Source organism: Xenopus tropicalis, chromosome 1, assembly GCF_000004195.4.
Source record: "Xenopus tropicalis strain Nigerian chromosome 1, UCB_Xtro_10.0, whole genome shotgun sequence".
Classification (NCBI taxonomy): domain Eukaryota; kingdom Metazoa; phylum Chordata; class Amphibia; order Anura; family Pipidae; genus Xenopus; species Xenopus tropicalis.
The window spans coordinates 161200257-161216372 of NC_030677.2; the positions used below are offsets into that span (position 1 = coordinate 161200257).

At 39.3% G+C, this 16116-nt stretch overlaps 1 protein-coding gene across 14 annotated transcripts in view; it reads left to right on the forward strand.

Annotated features, from left to right (window-relative positions):
- The first annotated feature begins 2052 nt into the window (after positions 1–2052).
- pitpnm2 (phosphatidylinositol transfer protein membrane associated 2) overlaps positions 2053–16116 on the forward strand; it is a 155210-nt gene continuing 141146 nt past the window's right edge. For 7 of the 14 annotated variants that reach the window (XM_031896451.1, XM_031896458.1, XM_012957572.3 and 4 more), the window contains exon 1: positions 2054–2506. The gene's annotated coding sequence lies outside the window, so the exon portion shown is untranslated. 14 annotated transcript variants of the gene reach the window in all.

Consider the following 16116-nt stretch of genomic DNA (forward strand, 5'->3'; position numbering starts at 1 on the left):
CTGTTCCTGACCCTGCTTGATCACTGTCTGACCTGACTCCTTGCATGGCCTTGGAGCTACATTAACCATTGCTGTGCTGTGCCTTTGACTTTACCCTGCCTTATTTTGCCTCTACTTAGTACATGCCAGTACCTTAACTTTGCCTTCAAAAAAGTATTCCCTGTACCTGCCTTGCCTGTTTTCCAGTACAGGTTCCTCCTTTTTCTTCTATTCAAACCCTAAAAGGAACCAGGAAGCCATGGTTGTGCTTAGAAGGCTAATTGTGGTAGTACAGTACTGTTGATTCTTTGGCTTTTGATAAGCATGCCCAGGCAACACAGTTGCCATAATGAACTAGGCTGATGAGTGAAAAGAAGGGGCTGTACGAGTTAAAAAAAGAAAAAGAGATACGGGTAAACTCCACAAGCACTTTTGTTGGACAGTGTGGGTCAAAATAAATAAGGACTAATACAAAAAATGATGTTTAAACTACATGTAAACTTTTGCCTCACAACACACCTGTCAGAAGGGAATACTGCATGCTGCTCCTTCATTTGACGAGATTAAAACTGAAATAAATTGACTGTCGAATGTAGACACATGAACAAAAGAAAGCATCTGACTTTATCTGATCTGACATTACATTACAGCCTATGGAGATAAGACTTTGTAGGATCCTTCAAAATCTCATGCTATTGTGTGGTGTTGTATGGTGGATCAGATTAAATCTGAAAATGTGATCAAAAGCACACACAGAGTTTAGCCCTTAATGATACAAACTCTCGAACTGCCCTTTGCTGTGCCCAGGCTGGAACATAAGAAAGAGGCTGACAGGAACCAGAAAGGGAGGGTTTATAGCTTGGGAAAAGGAATCCTTCTGTCCAGGCTGCTGGAGCAGAGGGGAATACCCATCATTATTTTACTATCCATGTTAATGAAGGATGGCTACTGACCTGCTCCTCAACTCCTCTCCCATTCCCTCCTCACACACTCGCATTCACAAGGGCTGCCCCCCTTTTCTGGAATTCACTCCCACAAACTGTCAGACTTTCTCCTAATCTCTCTGCCTTCAAGAGATCTCTAAAAACACATTTATTTAGAGAAGCTTACCCTAATCTAGTTTAACATACCCTCAGTGTGCTGCTAAAAGCAATACCCTGTGCCACACCTCTCACAACTCTGGTCATGCCCATTCCCACATCTTGTGTCTCAACCCCTTCTCCTTGTAGATTGTAAGCTCTTTTGGGCAGGGCCCTCTTCACCTCTTGTATCTGTTATTGATTGCTTTATATGTTACTCTGTATGTCCAATGTATGAAACCCACTTATTGTACAGCCCTGCGGAATATGTTGGCGCTTTATAAATAAATGTTAATAATAATAATAATAATAATAATAGGAAACAGCAAGTGAGCAAATACAAGGGTACCAGTATTTCTTACAAGCTTTGACATTATAAGACTTTACTAATCCAGTAAATAATAGAAGAGCTGAATAAAATAGAAAATGACTGAATATTTTTGCAAATCACATATATAGGCAATCTAACCTTAGCTTGCTCTGGAACTATAACCATTTATTTGCACCTACTCACAGTCATAATATGTTATAGCATCCCTGTGAGTGTGCCAGTTTGGCATTAGCCTTAAATACCCTAGTGGCACTTGTGTCACATGTTGGATTGGAAATTTCAGCTACTTGCCCCATATTCACACATCTGTGTTTACTGAGGTTATATATAGAAAATTCATTTTTTCTGGGTGTTGCCTGCAAATACCCTAGCGCCTCTGCTGCTGCACCTTGCTCCCAAGCTGAATGCAAAGCTTTACTTGGAAGCCTAGCATCACCCATGTGGGGGACACAAACTTTTTGCCACCTCCAATGCTTTGCTGTAGCCCATGGAACAAATAGTCACTGTGCGTCTGAGCTCGTTTGAGGCATAGGCTTCCCACAATTGTATCTCCAAAACCCAGAAACGGCAGGTAAGTAGAGGATTTATAACGCACTTGCAGTGCCAGGGTACCATCAAAGGGTGGTGTTTAGAGCGACCAATTCTTCTGTGCAGTACCGGCGTTCCGCCAGCAGGTGTCAATGTGACATTGCGCTTATCGTCCGTGTCCTCTCAACCCCTCCCTGTTGTCAGTGAGGGAATGTGATGCGGGCTCAGTGTCAGCGCTGTGGGCCAGGCTTCTCTATTCATACCGAAGCTGTCAAACCAGTCTCTTTCTTGCACCGAGCAAATCCCACATTCCCTGCCGAATATCTACGGCAAAAAGGCGCCCGGTTGCGGGAGGTCGGGAGGAGGCGAAGACCAACGTGAAGAAGCAGCGACACGTCTAGTGCAATGCGAGACTTGCCCGGGATCTCCCGGCGTGCGATGTGCCAGGCCGGCTGTGCCTAGCTACGGGATGGGGTGCAGCGATCTCCCGGTGCTGTCCGAGCAGCCCTGCCAGCTGTGCCCGCTCTAGGCCTCTTTGTGCTGCTGCAGGAAGAAAGGGAGGGGGAGCAGCTTGCAGTGGCGAGCAGAGGTAGGTGGCACACTGCGCCCTATCAATATACATCTCATGCACCCACTGCTGCTTCACTTCCAGTGCATCGCACGTCTCCACCTGCTGCCGCTGCCAGCATCCTGCCATAGCCACTGAGGATGCTGGGAGTTGTAGTTTAGCAGTTGCTTGAGAACAGAAGCTATATGCTACCTGGTATCGTTTGGGCTTCGTTTTCAGATGTATGAGTGATGGGTCTGCCAGCCATCCTTTCTGTGTCCATGTAGACTCCATGCTTGGATTGCATACAGTTTATAGTAGGAGGACCTGTTGTTACATGCATGTTACTGGTATTCCTTTTGTGTTGCACATCTGTAGTCTGTCTGCAACATGATTTGTCTGGAGCAGCTGTGTGTATATAGAATATATAGAATAAATGCTGCCTTTATCAGGATTGTCCCTCATACAAATGCAACCTGTTGTGAATATAGATCACCTCTGGTATGGGGGTAGGGATGTAGGCACTTCATCCACTACTTATACAATCCACTATACTACTAGGGGCCTCGGGGCTAATGAGTAATGCGTATGAATGTGTGTGCCTAGGACTAAATTATACTGTTATATATATATATATATATATGTGAGCTTGCAGAAGCCTACTGCCTGTTAGCCTTTCCACCCACATTCCATTGCCTAGAGCTGAGTCCATACATTACATTATTACACAGAGCTGCATAACTCTCCTCCTTATGTTATGCACAACTCAAACCTATTTGCTACCTGCAATGTTACAGTCATTCAGAATTGAACAGCAAGCAGCAATGCATTTGAGTAGAAATCCTGAAAGAGTTAAATGGCCAGGGATGGCAGCAACAGGGAGAACAGCCCGAAGTGCATTGTGCAAACCCATAGTAATGCATTTTCCAAGCCTGTCTACATTGTATGCTGTTAAGTGCTACGGCCTCATTCATCAATGTATACAGGAAAAAAATTCTGTTAATGTGTGATTTGCTAAGATTTTTCCTCTTGACTGTTACAGAGGCTTTAAGAAAGGGGAGAACCATTTCTACATTGGGTTCTTGTTTGCAACCCATTTTACCCACCTGTAACTCAAACAAGATGGTTAAATTGTAGGCTCTGCAGGACAACGACTCACTAATTGGCAAATAAATCCTAGAGAAGAAAATGTAATATTTACTTAGATGGTGGTATTGCAATTAGTACTGTCCGTTTTCCATCCATTCATTCTGGTAATATTAAAGGAACAGTAACACCAAAAAATGAAAGAGCTTTAAAGTAATAAAAATATAATGCACTGTTGCCCTGCACTGGTAAAACTGGGGTGTTTGCTACAGTAACACTACTATAATTTATATAATAAGGTGCTGTGTAGCCACGGGGGCAGCCATTCAAACTGGAAAAAAGGCACAGGTTACATAGCAGATAACAGATAAGTTCTGTAGAATACAATAGTGTTTTACCTGTTATCTGCTATTTGCCTGTGCCTTTTCTCCTTTGAATGGCTGCCCCCATGGCTACATAGCAGCTTATTTATATAAATTATAGTAGACTTTCTGAAGTAAACACACAACTTTTACCAGTGCAGGGCAGCAGCACATTATATTTTAGTTACTTTTATACACTTTCATTTTTTGGTGTTACTGTTCCTTTAACTGAAATTTGGCTAAACATTAGAACTTCCAAGATTGCGGAAAATAAATGATTGTCCCAAACAGGAGCAGGGGGTATTCTAGTAATCTCACTGGAAAGGCTTACTTTTGTAAAAGGGTATAATGCTCAGATTTAGCAGAGCACTGGGATTTTCACTGCTCTATATATGAAATATGATTGTTAGGATGCAGTTTGTTCCACTTCTGCAGAAAGGGGGAAGAAAAAGTAGTCATTACCTTCCTGCTGAGTTGGCTATAATATATACATAGGTAGCCTGTGTCTCTCCTTTCAGAGGATGCTGAGGATTGAAAGGCTGCCGGTTGCCCAGTCTTGCCATAATATATTAATAAATAACAAGGATGTATACAGTCCAAAGGAAAACTGCTTGCCTGAGGCATCTGTATTTACAATTTAGGTTTTATGTACTATGTACTTTTTTGTATTATTATGTGTGTGCTTGTGCCTTGTTTCTCCCCTGCTCTCCTGCGCCAGTGATAGAATAAGTACAGGTATGGGCCCTGTAATCCAGAATGTCGGGACCTGGGGTAAAAAATTGGATCACTATACTTTAAGTCTACTACAAAAACATCTAAAGGGATTCTGGCATGATTTTTATGGTGTATTTTTTTTCTAAATTACACTATTTACATAGCAAATAATTTACATAGCAAATAATTTTCTTTACCACTTTTATTCTTGAACCAACAAGAATAAAAGTGGTAAAATTAATTCAGTTGTAAAATAGGTGTGTAGGCAGCCATCTCAGTGCATTGTGCCTGAGTCTGAGCTTTCAGAAGGAGCCAGTGCTACACATTAGAACTGCTTTCGGGTAACCTATTGTTTCTCCTACTCCCATGTAACTGGAGGAGTCCCAAGCCAGACTTTGATTTCTTACTACTGAGTGCTATTCTGATATCTACTGGGAGCTGCTATCTTGCTACCTTCCCACTCCAACTTGCAGCTCAGCAGTAAAGTGTGACTGATGTTTATCAGAGCACAAGTCACATGGCTGTGGCACCCTGGGAAATGAAGAATATGGCTAGCCCCATGTGAAATTTCAAAATTAAATATAAATAATCTGTTTGTGCTTTTAAAAACAAATTTAAATGCTGGATTCTGCTGGAGATGTGCTATTAACTGATGGATTAAAAAAAAAAAACATGACAGTATTCCTTTAAATATTAAATAAACCCAATGGGATTGCTTTAATATTACAGAGAAAAACATTTTTAAAAATATAAATTATTTGATTAAAATAGAGGCTATGGGACATGGCCTTTCTGTAATTCAGAGCTTTCTGGATAGTGGGTTTCCAGGTAATAGATCACATACCTGTACCTATGCCGTAAGGTTCTCCATTATTAATCCTGCATATTCTGGATCTTCCAATTCCCTGTTCCTTATTTATTTCTCTGGCTCTTGGAGATATAAACACCTTTCCATATAAAGGGTAGTTCAACTTAAGTTAACTTTTAGCATGTTATAGAATGGTCTATTTTTAGCAGTTTTTTTATTGGTTGTTCCTCTTTCCTGCTTCCAGTTTAAAAATGCAATATGGTTGTTAAGGGTCATTGACCCCTCTGGTCAAAAATCTATTACACTGTGAGGCTACAGTTTTAATGATTACTTTATATAATTTATCATTCTGTTCAGTTATCCTTCCATTTATATCTCTTGTTATTGCTTTTGCAAATGTAATGATATAGTTCCCTGGGGTATCAATTGGAGTTATACAAGAGCCTGTATATGTAGCTGTACTTTGATTATTGCAATTTACCACTAAGTACCGTATATACTCGAGTATAAGCCGATCCGAATATAAGCCGAGGTACCTAATTTTACCTAAGAAAACTGGAAAAACGTATTGACTCAAGTATAAGCCTAGGGTGGGAAATGCAGCAGCTACTGCTAAGTTTCATCAAAATAAATACCTATAAAATTACATTAAATGAGGCATCAGTGGGGTATATGTTTTTAAATATTTATTTCAAATAAAAACTGTAAACTAGCTTTTATCAACAATGATACCTTAAGAGTACTCAGCAACCAAGCTAAAACACAAAGAGTTAAAATCCTTCAAAACTATATATAGTTTATATAGAATATAAAGTGAAATGTCTAGTGCAGAATGGGACAGGTGAGGATGGTAGATGAAGATAAATTTGGGAGCGGGCCAGGGCACTGGAGGGTCTGGTTTCGGGTGGCCTAATTTGCACACAAAGGACAGAGGGTGCTAGTTTGGAGGGACCCATGGCACCCGACTCGAGTATAAGCCGAGGGTGACTTTTTCAGCACATTTTGGGTGCTGAAAAACTAGGCTTATACTTGAGTATATACAGTAATAAAAAACACTTAGTTTGGCCGGCTGCAGTACCCCATAACAACCAATCAGCAGGCAGTATGTATTGGTCACATGTTTAAAAGCAAACATCTTATTGGTTGCTATGGGTTACTGCCCCTGGGCAGACATAGTGCCTTTTAATACATATGGGTGTAAATTGGCAAACAAGATATGGAAATGTCTGGTAGTCAGTCCCTTACAGCTTTTTGTTTAATGGTACATAAAGCCAGCCATACATGGCAAGATGTTCTTAAAGGCAAAGTTGCCAAGCAAGCAAATCTTCATAAGGAAGCTGCATTCTCATGGCATTTACCACAAGAGGAAATGGCATCTATTGGCCAACAGTGCTTACATGTGGTTTGGTTTATACCACAGTAAATAAAATAATTATTTATAGATATTGTTTCCTAATTTATAGCTCTATTTCCTTATTGGGTATGTGACCTATATCATGCTAAACGCTATTATCATTTATAATAATTATTATTTATATTGTTTACCTCACTATCTGTGCCAGTTTGGTGCCCTTATAAGTAAGAAAACAAAGGGGCAGCCACTAGATCTGTTCAAATTTGTCAAACTGCTGTTTTGTTTATAGGGATATCATTCTATAAGTGTACGGAACATGCATAGTCACTTATCTTTCTATTTTATCCTCTGCTTCTTCCTCCTCTCTAGAAATTTCTGCCCCTGGAATGATATTTTATTAAGCTTATGGGAAATGCAAAAAATGCAAAAGCGTATTTAATACACTCATCTAGTCATCTAGAATAGAGCAACTTCAGATCTTTTTTCTTGTAATTTGATAATGGCATTGCAGCCGTGCATGTACATTCGGCAAAATAAGCGGCTTTCTAGCCATCTGAGTGCTGAAGCAAATGCTATTGCTGCACTACATTGCCGATCGAGCCCGTTCGCAGTGGAATGACTCATTCGTTGTAATGTAAAAGTGACCAAGGCTTCGCAGAGTGGTTATTTTTAGCCTGGAAAAAAAAGACCACCGTTTAGAAGAGCCTGCCTTGATTTCAATTATATTCCCTTCTACCCATAAACTGCATTAATGGATGCATGTGCAGATGTGAAGCGATTGGGGCCACAGCACCTCTTTGCTCGCTGTCATATGCTATCATTCAAACTGTCAGCTCACACAAACGCAACAATAGCATTTTGCCATCCCTGTGTATGGCCAGTCCTAAAATAGTCGTGGATTCGGCCCATGGGCCTGTTGTTCTGATGCCTTGGATGGTCAGCCAGTGTCTGCCTATCATAAATTGTGTATATCACAAAACTGCCTTTTATGTGGCTCAGTACCTTATATACCATTCTGCAAACATATGGAACCTTTCCCATAAATAATCCTCATCACTGCTTGTAAAGCAAATGATGTAGTCGGCTTATGTTGATGAGTCCAGCATGTCTAATGCACATAAGGTTTCAAGTAATCCATCCCAGTGTACGTCATACAAAAAATTAAATAAGCCACTATAGCCATTATCAGCTGTTTCTAAGAGAAAATATTACAAATTTTCCATGGCGCTCCTATGATGTGACCAGAGCCTGAGATGATTCATAATGGAGATCTAACGAGATAGGGAAGCTCAATTTACAGTATTTACCTTTTATATTTTCATAGGATATGTCTTGTGCTGTGGTTTGTGTTACTGTGCTTAGGCAAAGTGGCTTTGGATGGGATCTGAAGTAACCCTCAGGTTTTTTTTCAACAGTATGTGCATGTCACAAACATGCACATACTCACATCTCACATCTTGCAACAAACAGCCCCTGCCCATGTGGCATGGCCTTCAGAGCAGGGGTAGTAAATGTACGCCATGGCAGTTAAAGGACTTTTCCCAGCTTCCCCCACCATTTAAAAATGGAGCTGTAGCTCTATGACAGCTGGATTTGCACAGTTTCATACACAGAACACTGCGCATGGTTTGTTGTATGCTTTTTTTTTTATCCTATGGGGGTGCTTTGCATTTCCCGCAGTCATGCAATACATCTCAGTCCCCTTAAATTCTGGTAAACCTCTACTGCCACCACTAATATGTATAGAAGTTGGCACAATTACTTTACTCAGGGTAAGAGGGTAAAAAAATCAAACTAATCAGCCTATATCTATGCAGTACAATACTTAGTGGTGCTGGTATACCAAGCTCCATCTTTCTTTTTCCCTAAGAGCAGCTTCACTGATGATCTATCCTTTCACTGGCTCATCCTCGCTCATGGGGTCCTACTCAATTTTTCTGGACACATACCCACCCTTCTTTATTAGGGGGTTGCAAGTAAGAGATGTATACTTCTCCCTTGCCTCAGGGGATGGGGGTTTACACATTCCTGAAATATTTACTAGTACAGGAATGTCAAACTATAATTACAGCAAGGACTGAATTAAGTGGGGAAAATTAGACCCACATTCATTAAAATGCAATTTTAATTTTGGAGTCAACTAATATCATTAATGACTTATATGTTTAAAAATTTAGATTTGTATATTTTGCTGCAGTTTAACCTGAGTTTCAAAGAAAATTCCCAAAGGAAGTCATAACAGTTGCACAATAATGTACAACCAATACAAGAAAACAAGAAATCAAGAATGCATAAAAAAAACCACGTTCAGCATACAGTTACCAAATTGACCAAGGGCTGCAAAGTAGGCAAGAGAATACAACATTCAGCCTCAGAACCGCTTTTCTGTACTTAGGGCTGCCACAATTTGTGGAAAAAACCGGGCTTGACAATATTTATAATATTATCCTTTGTTTCTCTTCTATTAATAACATTGGCATCAGACATTACCTATATCTAACCCATACTGCAGCCTATGACAGTCCATTTCTATTAGCTTAATATTGCATTGTATGTATTTTTTCTGAGGAAGGGTTGAGGATAAATACAACATGTCACTTTTCAAGAGCTTTTTCGATCTCCCAGAAATATTGAATGGTTTTCCTAATAAACCCTGGAAAATGTCCAATCCAAGGATTTTTCAATTATTCTGGATAGTGTTCACTCAGCCCAGACAGCTCTGGCAAAGATTTCTTATTGCAAAATTAGCAAATATATCAAGGCAGTCTGGCTGCTCTGTGCATGCATCTATTACAGTGTATGTCGTAAAACAAGAATCTCTACATGGGGGACACACTGGAAACAAATTATTTTATGAATTCAAATTATGCAGCTTCAAGCAAAAATAAGGAAAAGGAAAATAAAAATAGAAATAAAACTGGTATATGTAGAGGTATGGGAACTGTTATTCAGAATGCATGGGACCTGGGTTTTTCCGGATAAGGGTTCTTTCTATAGTTTGGATCACCATACAAGTCTAATTAAAAATAATTTAAACATTATAAAAACTCAGTAGGATTGTTTTGCCTCCATTGAGGATTAATTATATATTAGGATCAAGTACAAAGCACTGTTTTATTATTACAAAGAAAAATTAAATACATTTAATTATTTAATTCATAGAGCCTATAAGAGATGGCCTTTCCATAGTTTGCAGCTTTTTGCATAATGGGTTCTTTGTTCAAGATTCACTGTTTAAAGGAGAAATAACTGATTTCAAAGAAAAATCTTTATATCTATGGCAATTAATCAAATTTGACCAGATCAAGTGCGGCCATGCTGAAGGTTTTTATTGTCCTGTAGGTAATAAGCATTTAATACATTGACCTCCTATTCTGATCCTAAAGCAAGGGTATTGATAGAGTTCTGCCTTTGGTACTATAATAGTCTGTACTTTTCTGGGAGGCACTTTTCTAGAGTTTGGAACATTGTTGTCAGCCACAGGAACATTCGTGAGGTTGGGTATTGATGTTGGGAGAAAGGTGTTTGGTTGGCTTAAGTTCAGGCCCCCTTCCCCAAACTGTTGCATCAAGATAGGAATTATGGAATTGTCAATAATGTCACTGTAGACTGCAGCCGTATAGTTTTTCAGTGGAACCATGGACATGTAAATCAACTCAGACCATTATTCCTCCTCCACCAAACTTTACTGTCAGCATTATGCATTCAGGCAAGTAATACTCTATTGGCATCAGCCAAACCTGACTTTTCTGTCAGACTGCCAGATGGTGAAATGCCATTTATCACTACAGAGACCATGTTTCCATTGCTCCAGAGTGCAGTGACCTTTACAGCACTCCAGCCAACACCTGGCATTGCACATGATGATGCTAGGTTTGTTTGCCTCTAAACACCCATAAACACCACATTCCCTATGTGCCGATATTGCTTCTGGAGAGTTTGGAACTCAGCAGTAACTGTTCTGAGGAGATCATTTAAGATGGATTATATTAAAATATAAATTACTTGGCATTCATAGTTTTAGTAATGTAAGAGTTTTTGTGGTTTAAGAAATCAGAATGTTAATATGTTTATAAATGTGCCTTTGAGTGTCAGTATGTGGCTAAAAATGTCTGGATACATTCTGTTAAATACTGTAGCTACACTTTATGCATTCTGATATAATTTTCTGGTTATTACATATTATGAAAGCAATGTTTCTCTACTCTATGAAGGTGTTCATAATATGAGTTCTTCTTTATACAGGCCGTGAGTAGCATTTATGGCTTATTTAATAGCGGTTCTTACTTTTCCCCTTAAGCAGCTCATTAAAGTAGGGTGACCAGATCCCTCGAAAATTCAGGGAATTGTCTAAAGAATCCAGCTGTCAGGCCTGATTGCAGGTTAATGTAATACAATCAGTGCTGCCCAGCAACATTTATTTATTAGATGTGTCCCTGAAGTTTCAAGTGATCTGGCAACCTTACATTAAAGGGGACCTGTCACCCTAAGAAATAATTCCAAAACCTTTTCTATCATGTTAGCTGAGCAAGATAAACTTTACTTACACTATATAAATTATTTAAATTTTTGTTTTCTTCAGTCTTCACAATCGCAGCTAGCAGACAGGTGCCATTTTGTGGACACACTGTTATTAAGGCAAGCTTTTTATCACCCCAAAATCTTGTGACTACACAAATATAGACTGTGAGAAGGGAGGTGGAAGTGATGTATGGAAAGTGAAAGTTATTGCCTGCCGCACCTTTATGTCTGACAGTTCAGATTAAATAAATTAAAAACAGGTATGTATTTTTTAAATTAAAAAAAAAAAAATTTTGTTGTTATTATATTTAATTTATAAAGGACTTTTATTATAAAGCTTTTTATGTGTGGCGAGAGGTTCCCTTTATTAGGCCAGTACTTTGAAGAAGTCTGGTATGTCTTTCACGGAACATAAAAGTAAAGGGGTAATTTTGAGTGAATCATCTGCTTTACATATGGGACAATGACAGATGTAGCTGTCACCTCTCCTGTGGATGACAATGCATTAGAAAATACCTTGTAATTCTAAAGGTTTTAAAAAACACTTCACGTTCAGTGATCCATCTAAATTGCTGGAAAATGGCTTCTTCCACATTTTCCCACAGTCTCCTGCAGATGTTTTTATTTTCTATGGGCGACAAATCTCTACATTTGTTGTAGCTCTAAAGATTTGTTTCTAAATTGTATAAGCACAGAAGGATGTAGTGATTATTTTTTCCCTAAGGAAAGGAACATTGTTATAGCATTTGCTTTCAGTTCACCTATAGAAGCAATAAGACGTATTCATGAAACCATGATTCCCCGGGACCAAAATAAAAACACTGTAAAACTATAATGTATATTATTCTACTAATTATTTCTTTAACTAAAAAGAAAATACACATGTGTTGTTTAAAGGACCACCATGTAGAGCAGCACTGTTTACTAAACTGAAGGAAAAGCCCAGGCCTTGGACACACCTTGAGATGTTATGAAACTGTTGAGAATCTGCTCACTGACAACATGAAGGAAGTGCTGTGTTTTTAAAAGTGTCAAGAACAGGTGATCTGCGTGATATACGTGACATTTAGGGTATGAGAAGCGCACAGCTATGCATTCCATATTCTGTTACTATGCAGATGTATGAAAAATGTATCCAATGGTTTACTTTTATCAACAGACGTATTTGGAGAGTTCAGTATTTCTTACTAAGGGTTTGCAGGTTGTGGCAGTCCTTGATTCCAGTTGATCAATAGTCTGTCAAAGTGGTGACTCCTGAGGGTTCTGTATGCCGGAGGAATTTCCCCTTTTAATAGAAGAGTTACAGCTTAAATATATATTTCCATTGCACCAAATGACACAAATTGCAGTAAAATTGTTATGACCTGTGGTGCATTGATGGATGCTCTTTCACTTTGCAAATGAGGCTAAAACATCCTCCTGCTCCAGATGCTGCCTGTGTGTTTGCTGCTTCTGTACAGCACGCTTTGGACTATTGACTCTTGTCTTTTATGACATTACTGACTCTTATCAGTCATTTAATTCACTGGTTTGTTCCATAAAGTTTTATGCTTGAATGGATGTGTTAATGCTGGCTACTATCTTATCTGTTTTAATTGCTCCCTACTACCGTACAAATGGCCTGAAGTAAGTACATGTCTTGCCAAGTATGTCATTTCTAGTTGAACTTCATTAATTAAATTTACATGTATATATATTTTAAAAAAATCAGATGGCTAAATATTAAACAGATTTAGCTGGAATATTATGTGGTTAATTATGTGGTTAATTTTTCTAATATAAATATGAGTGCATTTGGAACAGTTCTGAACTACCTCCATTTGTCTGGCTCTGGCTACATCAATTACCCCTGCTCCAATTGATTTTTGCAAGGGAATGGTGGTTATTTACTAACATTCCAATCAATTAGAAATGTATATTTACATTTTATTTTCCAGAAGGAGGAGCAGCTCCAAAGATCTACTCCGTATTGATTATGGGTTCAATTCTTTACATCAGCCCAGGATGCTGGGTCTCAAGCCTTTGAGCTGGAGCACTATCCATCTGTAGTATAAAGTAGCAAGGCTTTCTTTTATTCTGTAACCCAGGGGTTCTGTAAAGAGCTGGGGGTGCCAAAATGTTAGGCAGCCCAGTGAAATAAATAGCTCAGAATTTTCCTCAGGCTGCCCGTGGAATCTGAGCGCTGCATCACCATTTTACTGAATGATTTATTTTACTGGGGGGGGGGGGCTTACTCTTTTATTCTGTAACCCAGTCACGTTCTAAGTAACACTGGGGCTGTGAGAACCTAGCAAGTGCAATGTGGCTACATTTGTGTTATATTCACTTATTCTTGTGTTTGTGCTCTAGTCTGCAAATGCATGTGTATGCTCCGAATGCTAACAGTATTTAAGTGTCTTTGCTTGACTAAGTTGTCTTGGGAAGTGCAGACAGTGTGCACCCTCATGTGATTTAGCAGCAATCAAACATTTGGCACAATTTTAAGGGGAAGTTTAACTTTATATATGTTGGCTTCTTTAGAATAAAACCAACATTTTAAACATATGTCCAATATAAATTTATTGGCAGAAATATAAGGTATTTGTGTCCTGGGGCATTTCTGGGGCTGCTGCTGCCCTTTCTTATCTGGTCTGAGTTTGCCTCTTCAGTGTCAGAGTGGGTCATGGGGGGCTGCATCACTAGCGCAGGGAGTGCTGTTGCACCCTCTGCATTATAAGGCTCTCAAAGTGAGAGGTGGTTATCTGTTATACTAATTATCTTACTGAAACAAAATCATCCATACCAGCTAGGCATAGGTACTGAGACACCAAACATAATGTTTGTAGTGCAGAGTTCATTCATGGTGGCACTCATATTGCTTCCCATTACCCCACTGATCACTGCCAGCAGCAGCAGCATGAAGAATCTGCCTGTGTTCTTGCTAGTTGCAAGCATATCAGGCCTCCGTCCAGGCAGTGCTATTTAAAGACTGCTCATTAGAGCTGTGCCTTCCTACTCCGGAAAGGTTATTCTATACCATATTTCCTGCAAAGCCAGATGCTGCTCACCCTCTCTTTCAATTATAGCTATTTTGCTTTTGCCTAAGAAAAAAACTAAGCATTCCGAACCAGGGTAAAAATGTATCATCTTTTAACTACTTCTCTAAGGTAATATTTAACTGCTTCAAATCTGCTTGTGAATATTTTAGAATATTTATAGCAGTGAACCTGCCTATAATTAAAACAAACTCTACAAAGCATAAATGCCACTATGTTTTGTGGCACCTTGATGTAGGAGTTTCTTGAATTTGAATTGCCTTTGACACAAGTTACACTTGCATATCTTGTTTAATATTTTATTTCTGATGTCATTAAATGTATTAAAAAAAAACCCTTTTCATTATGGATAGAGTGATGAGCTCCAAACAGGGGCAACTGCTATGAGCCTTGCACACAGTGATGCCCTGCAGAACAGCAATTTGGACTGAAAATAGGAGATTCTGGGGCACGGGGTGGAGGAGCAGTTAGTGTTGGGGACAGTCACCCCTTGGAAGGGACTGTGGCTGTGGGATAGCAGGTATAGTAGGGAGAGATGGTGCCTATAGTAGCAGTGGGGATAATAGCCTCTGGGAAGGGATTGAGGCTGTTGGATAACAGGTATAGTAGGGAGATATGGTGCTTATAGTAGCAGTGAAATGTCAGAGACACTGCACATGCTCAATATACTCTTGGCAAAAAAATAGTTTGCCTGTCATAGAAGCTGATGCTGTTGGGCTGATTACTAAATTCTCATGCATATTGCACTGGTTACTAAGCTGATGTGTAATAATCTAAATGACTAAACAGCTATGTATTGTATATGCATTCTATATATACAGTATATTGTGAGTGGGTCCCTAAGCTCAATAACTGATAGCAGCACAGAGCATGTGCAGTGAATCGACAGACAAGATGGGAATCCATAGGGGGTATCTAAGGGGGCACAGTTTTTCATTGCTAAAGTGCTGTGATTGCCTTGGGCTGGTACAGAACCCCAAAACACTACTCAATTCTTGTTTGTTAAACTTTAGTTCCCTTTTAACTTTTCTTAGTAACAGTGTTGTGGCTTAAAACATGGAAGTATGAAACATGGTAAAACCCACTTATTTCTGCCCCCTGCGAAATAGTTCTTCATGGTCTGCACAGAGTTAAACCCTATCACACGTAGCAGACACTTTATTTTTAACTGGTAATATCAGTAGGTCAGATACTTTAATAGCTGACTTTCTATTCCCACGTGTGAGAAACAGACTCAAAACGCATGTAGAAAATATTGGTGTCTGGTTATTTATAGACTCAATTTGTATTGCTGGAGAGGGAGTTACAGAGGAGAAAAAAACATCCATCTTGTTTGCACTGAGGTCATCAGTAGTGTTGGGGCGGCAAAGCTGCGCAGAATTATCCAGGGGCCTCTTCCAGAATAAATGTTCTATTCCCTTACTCTCCGTATAGCGTACTTGTCAAGGAGATGTGTGTCTTATTATTAGCAAGCTGTCTTCGTATTTTCCCTATATAAATATATTGGTTCAAAACATACACATACAAAAACAAAGAAAAGATTGAGAAAAAAATAAATCATATTTTCTTCCTTCTGAGAAGCAGCCAGATGGCTGCAAGCATTGGCGTTAGCACAGAGCTAAAAGGGATGAGAAGCCAGCTCAGTGAAATGACTTTGTGGGTTGCTGCAACAGATGTTCATTCAAATAAGGGTCAAGAAAGGCAAGTATATCTGTCAGCAGGCAGAAAACTGGCTTGGCTTAACTAAGGTAAAAGTTGGGGTTTTGTTGTGG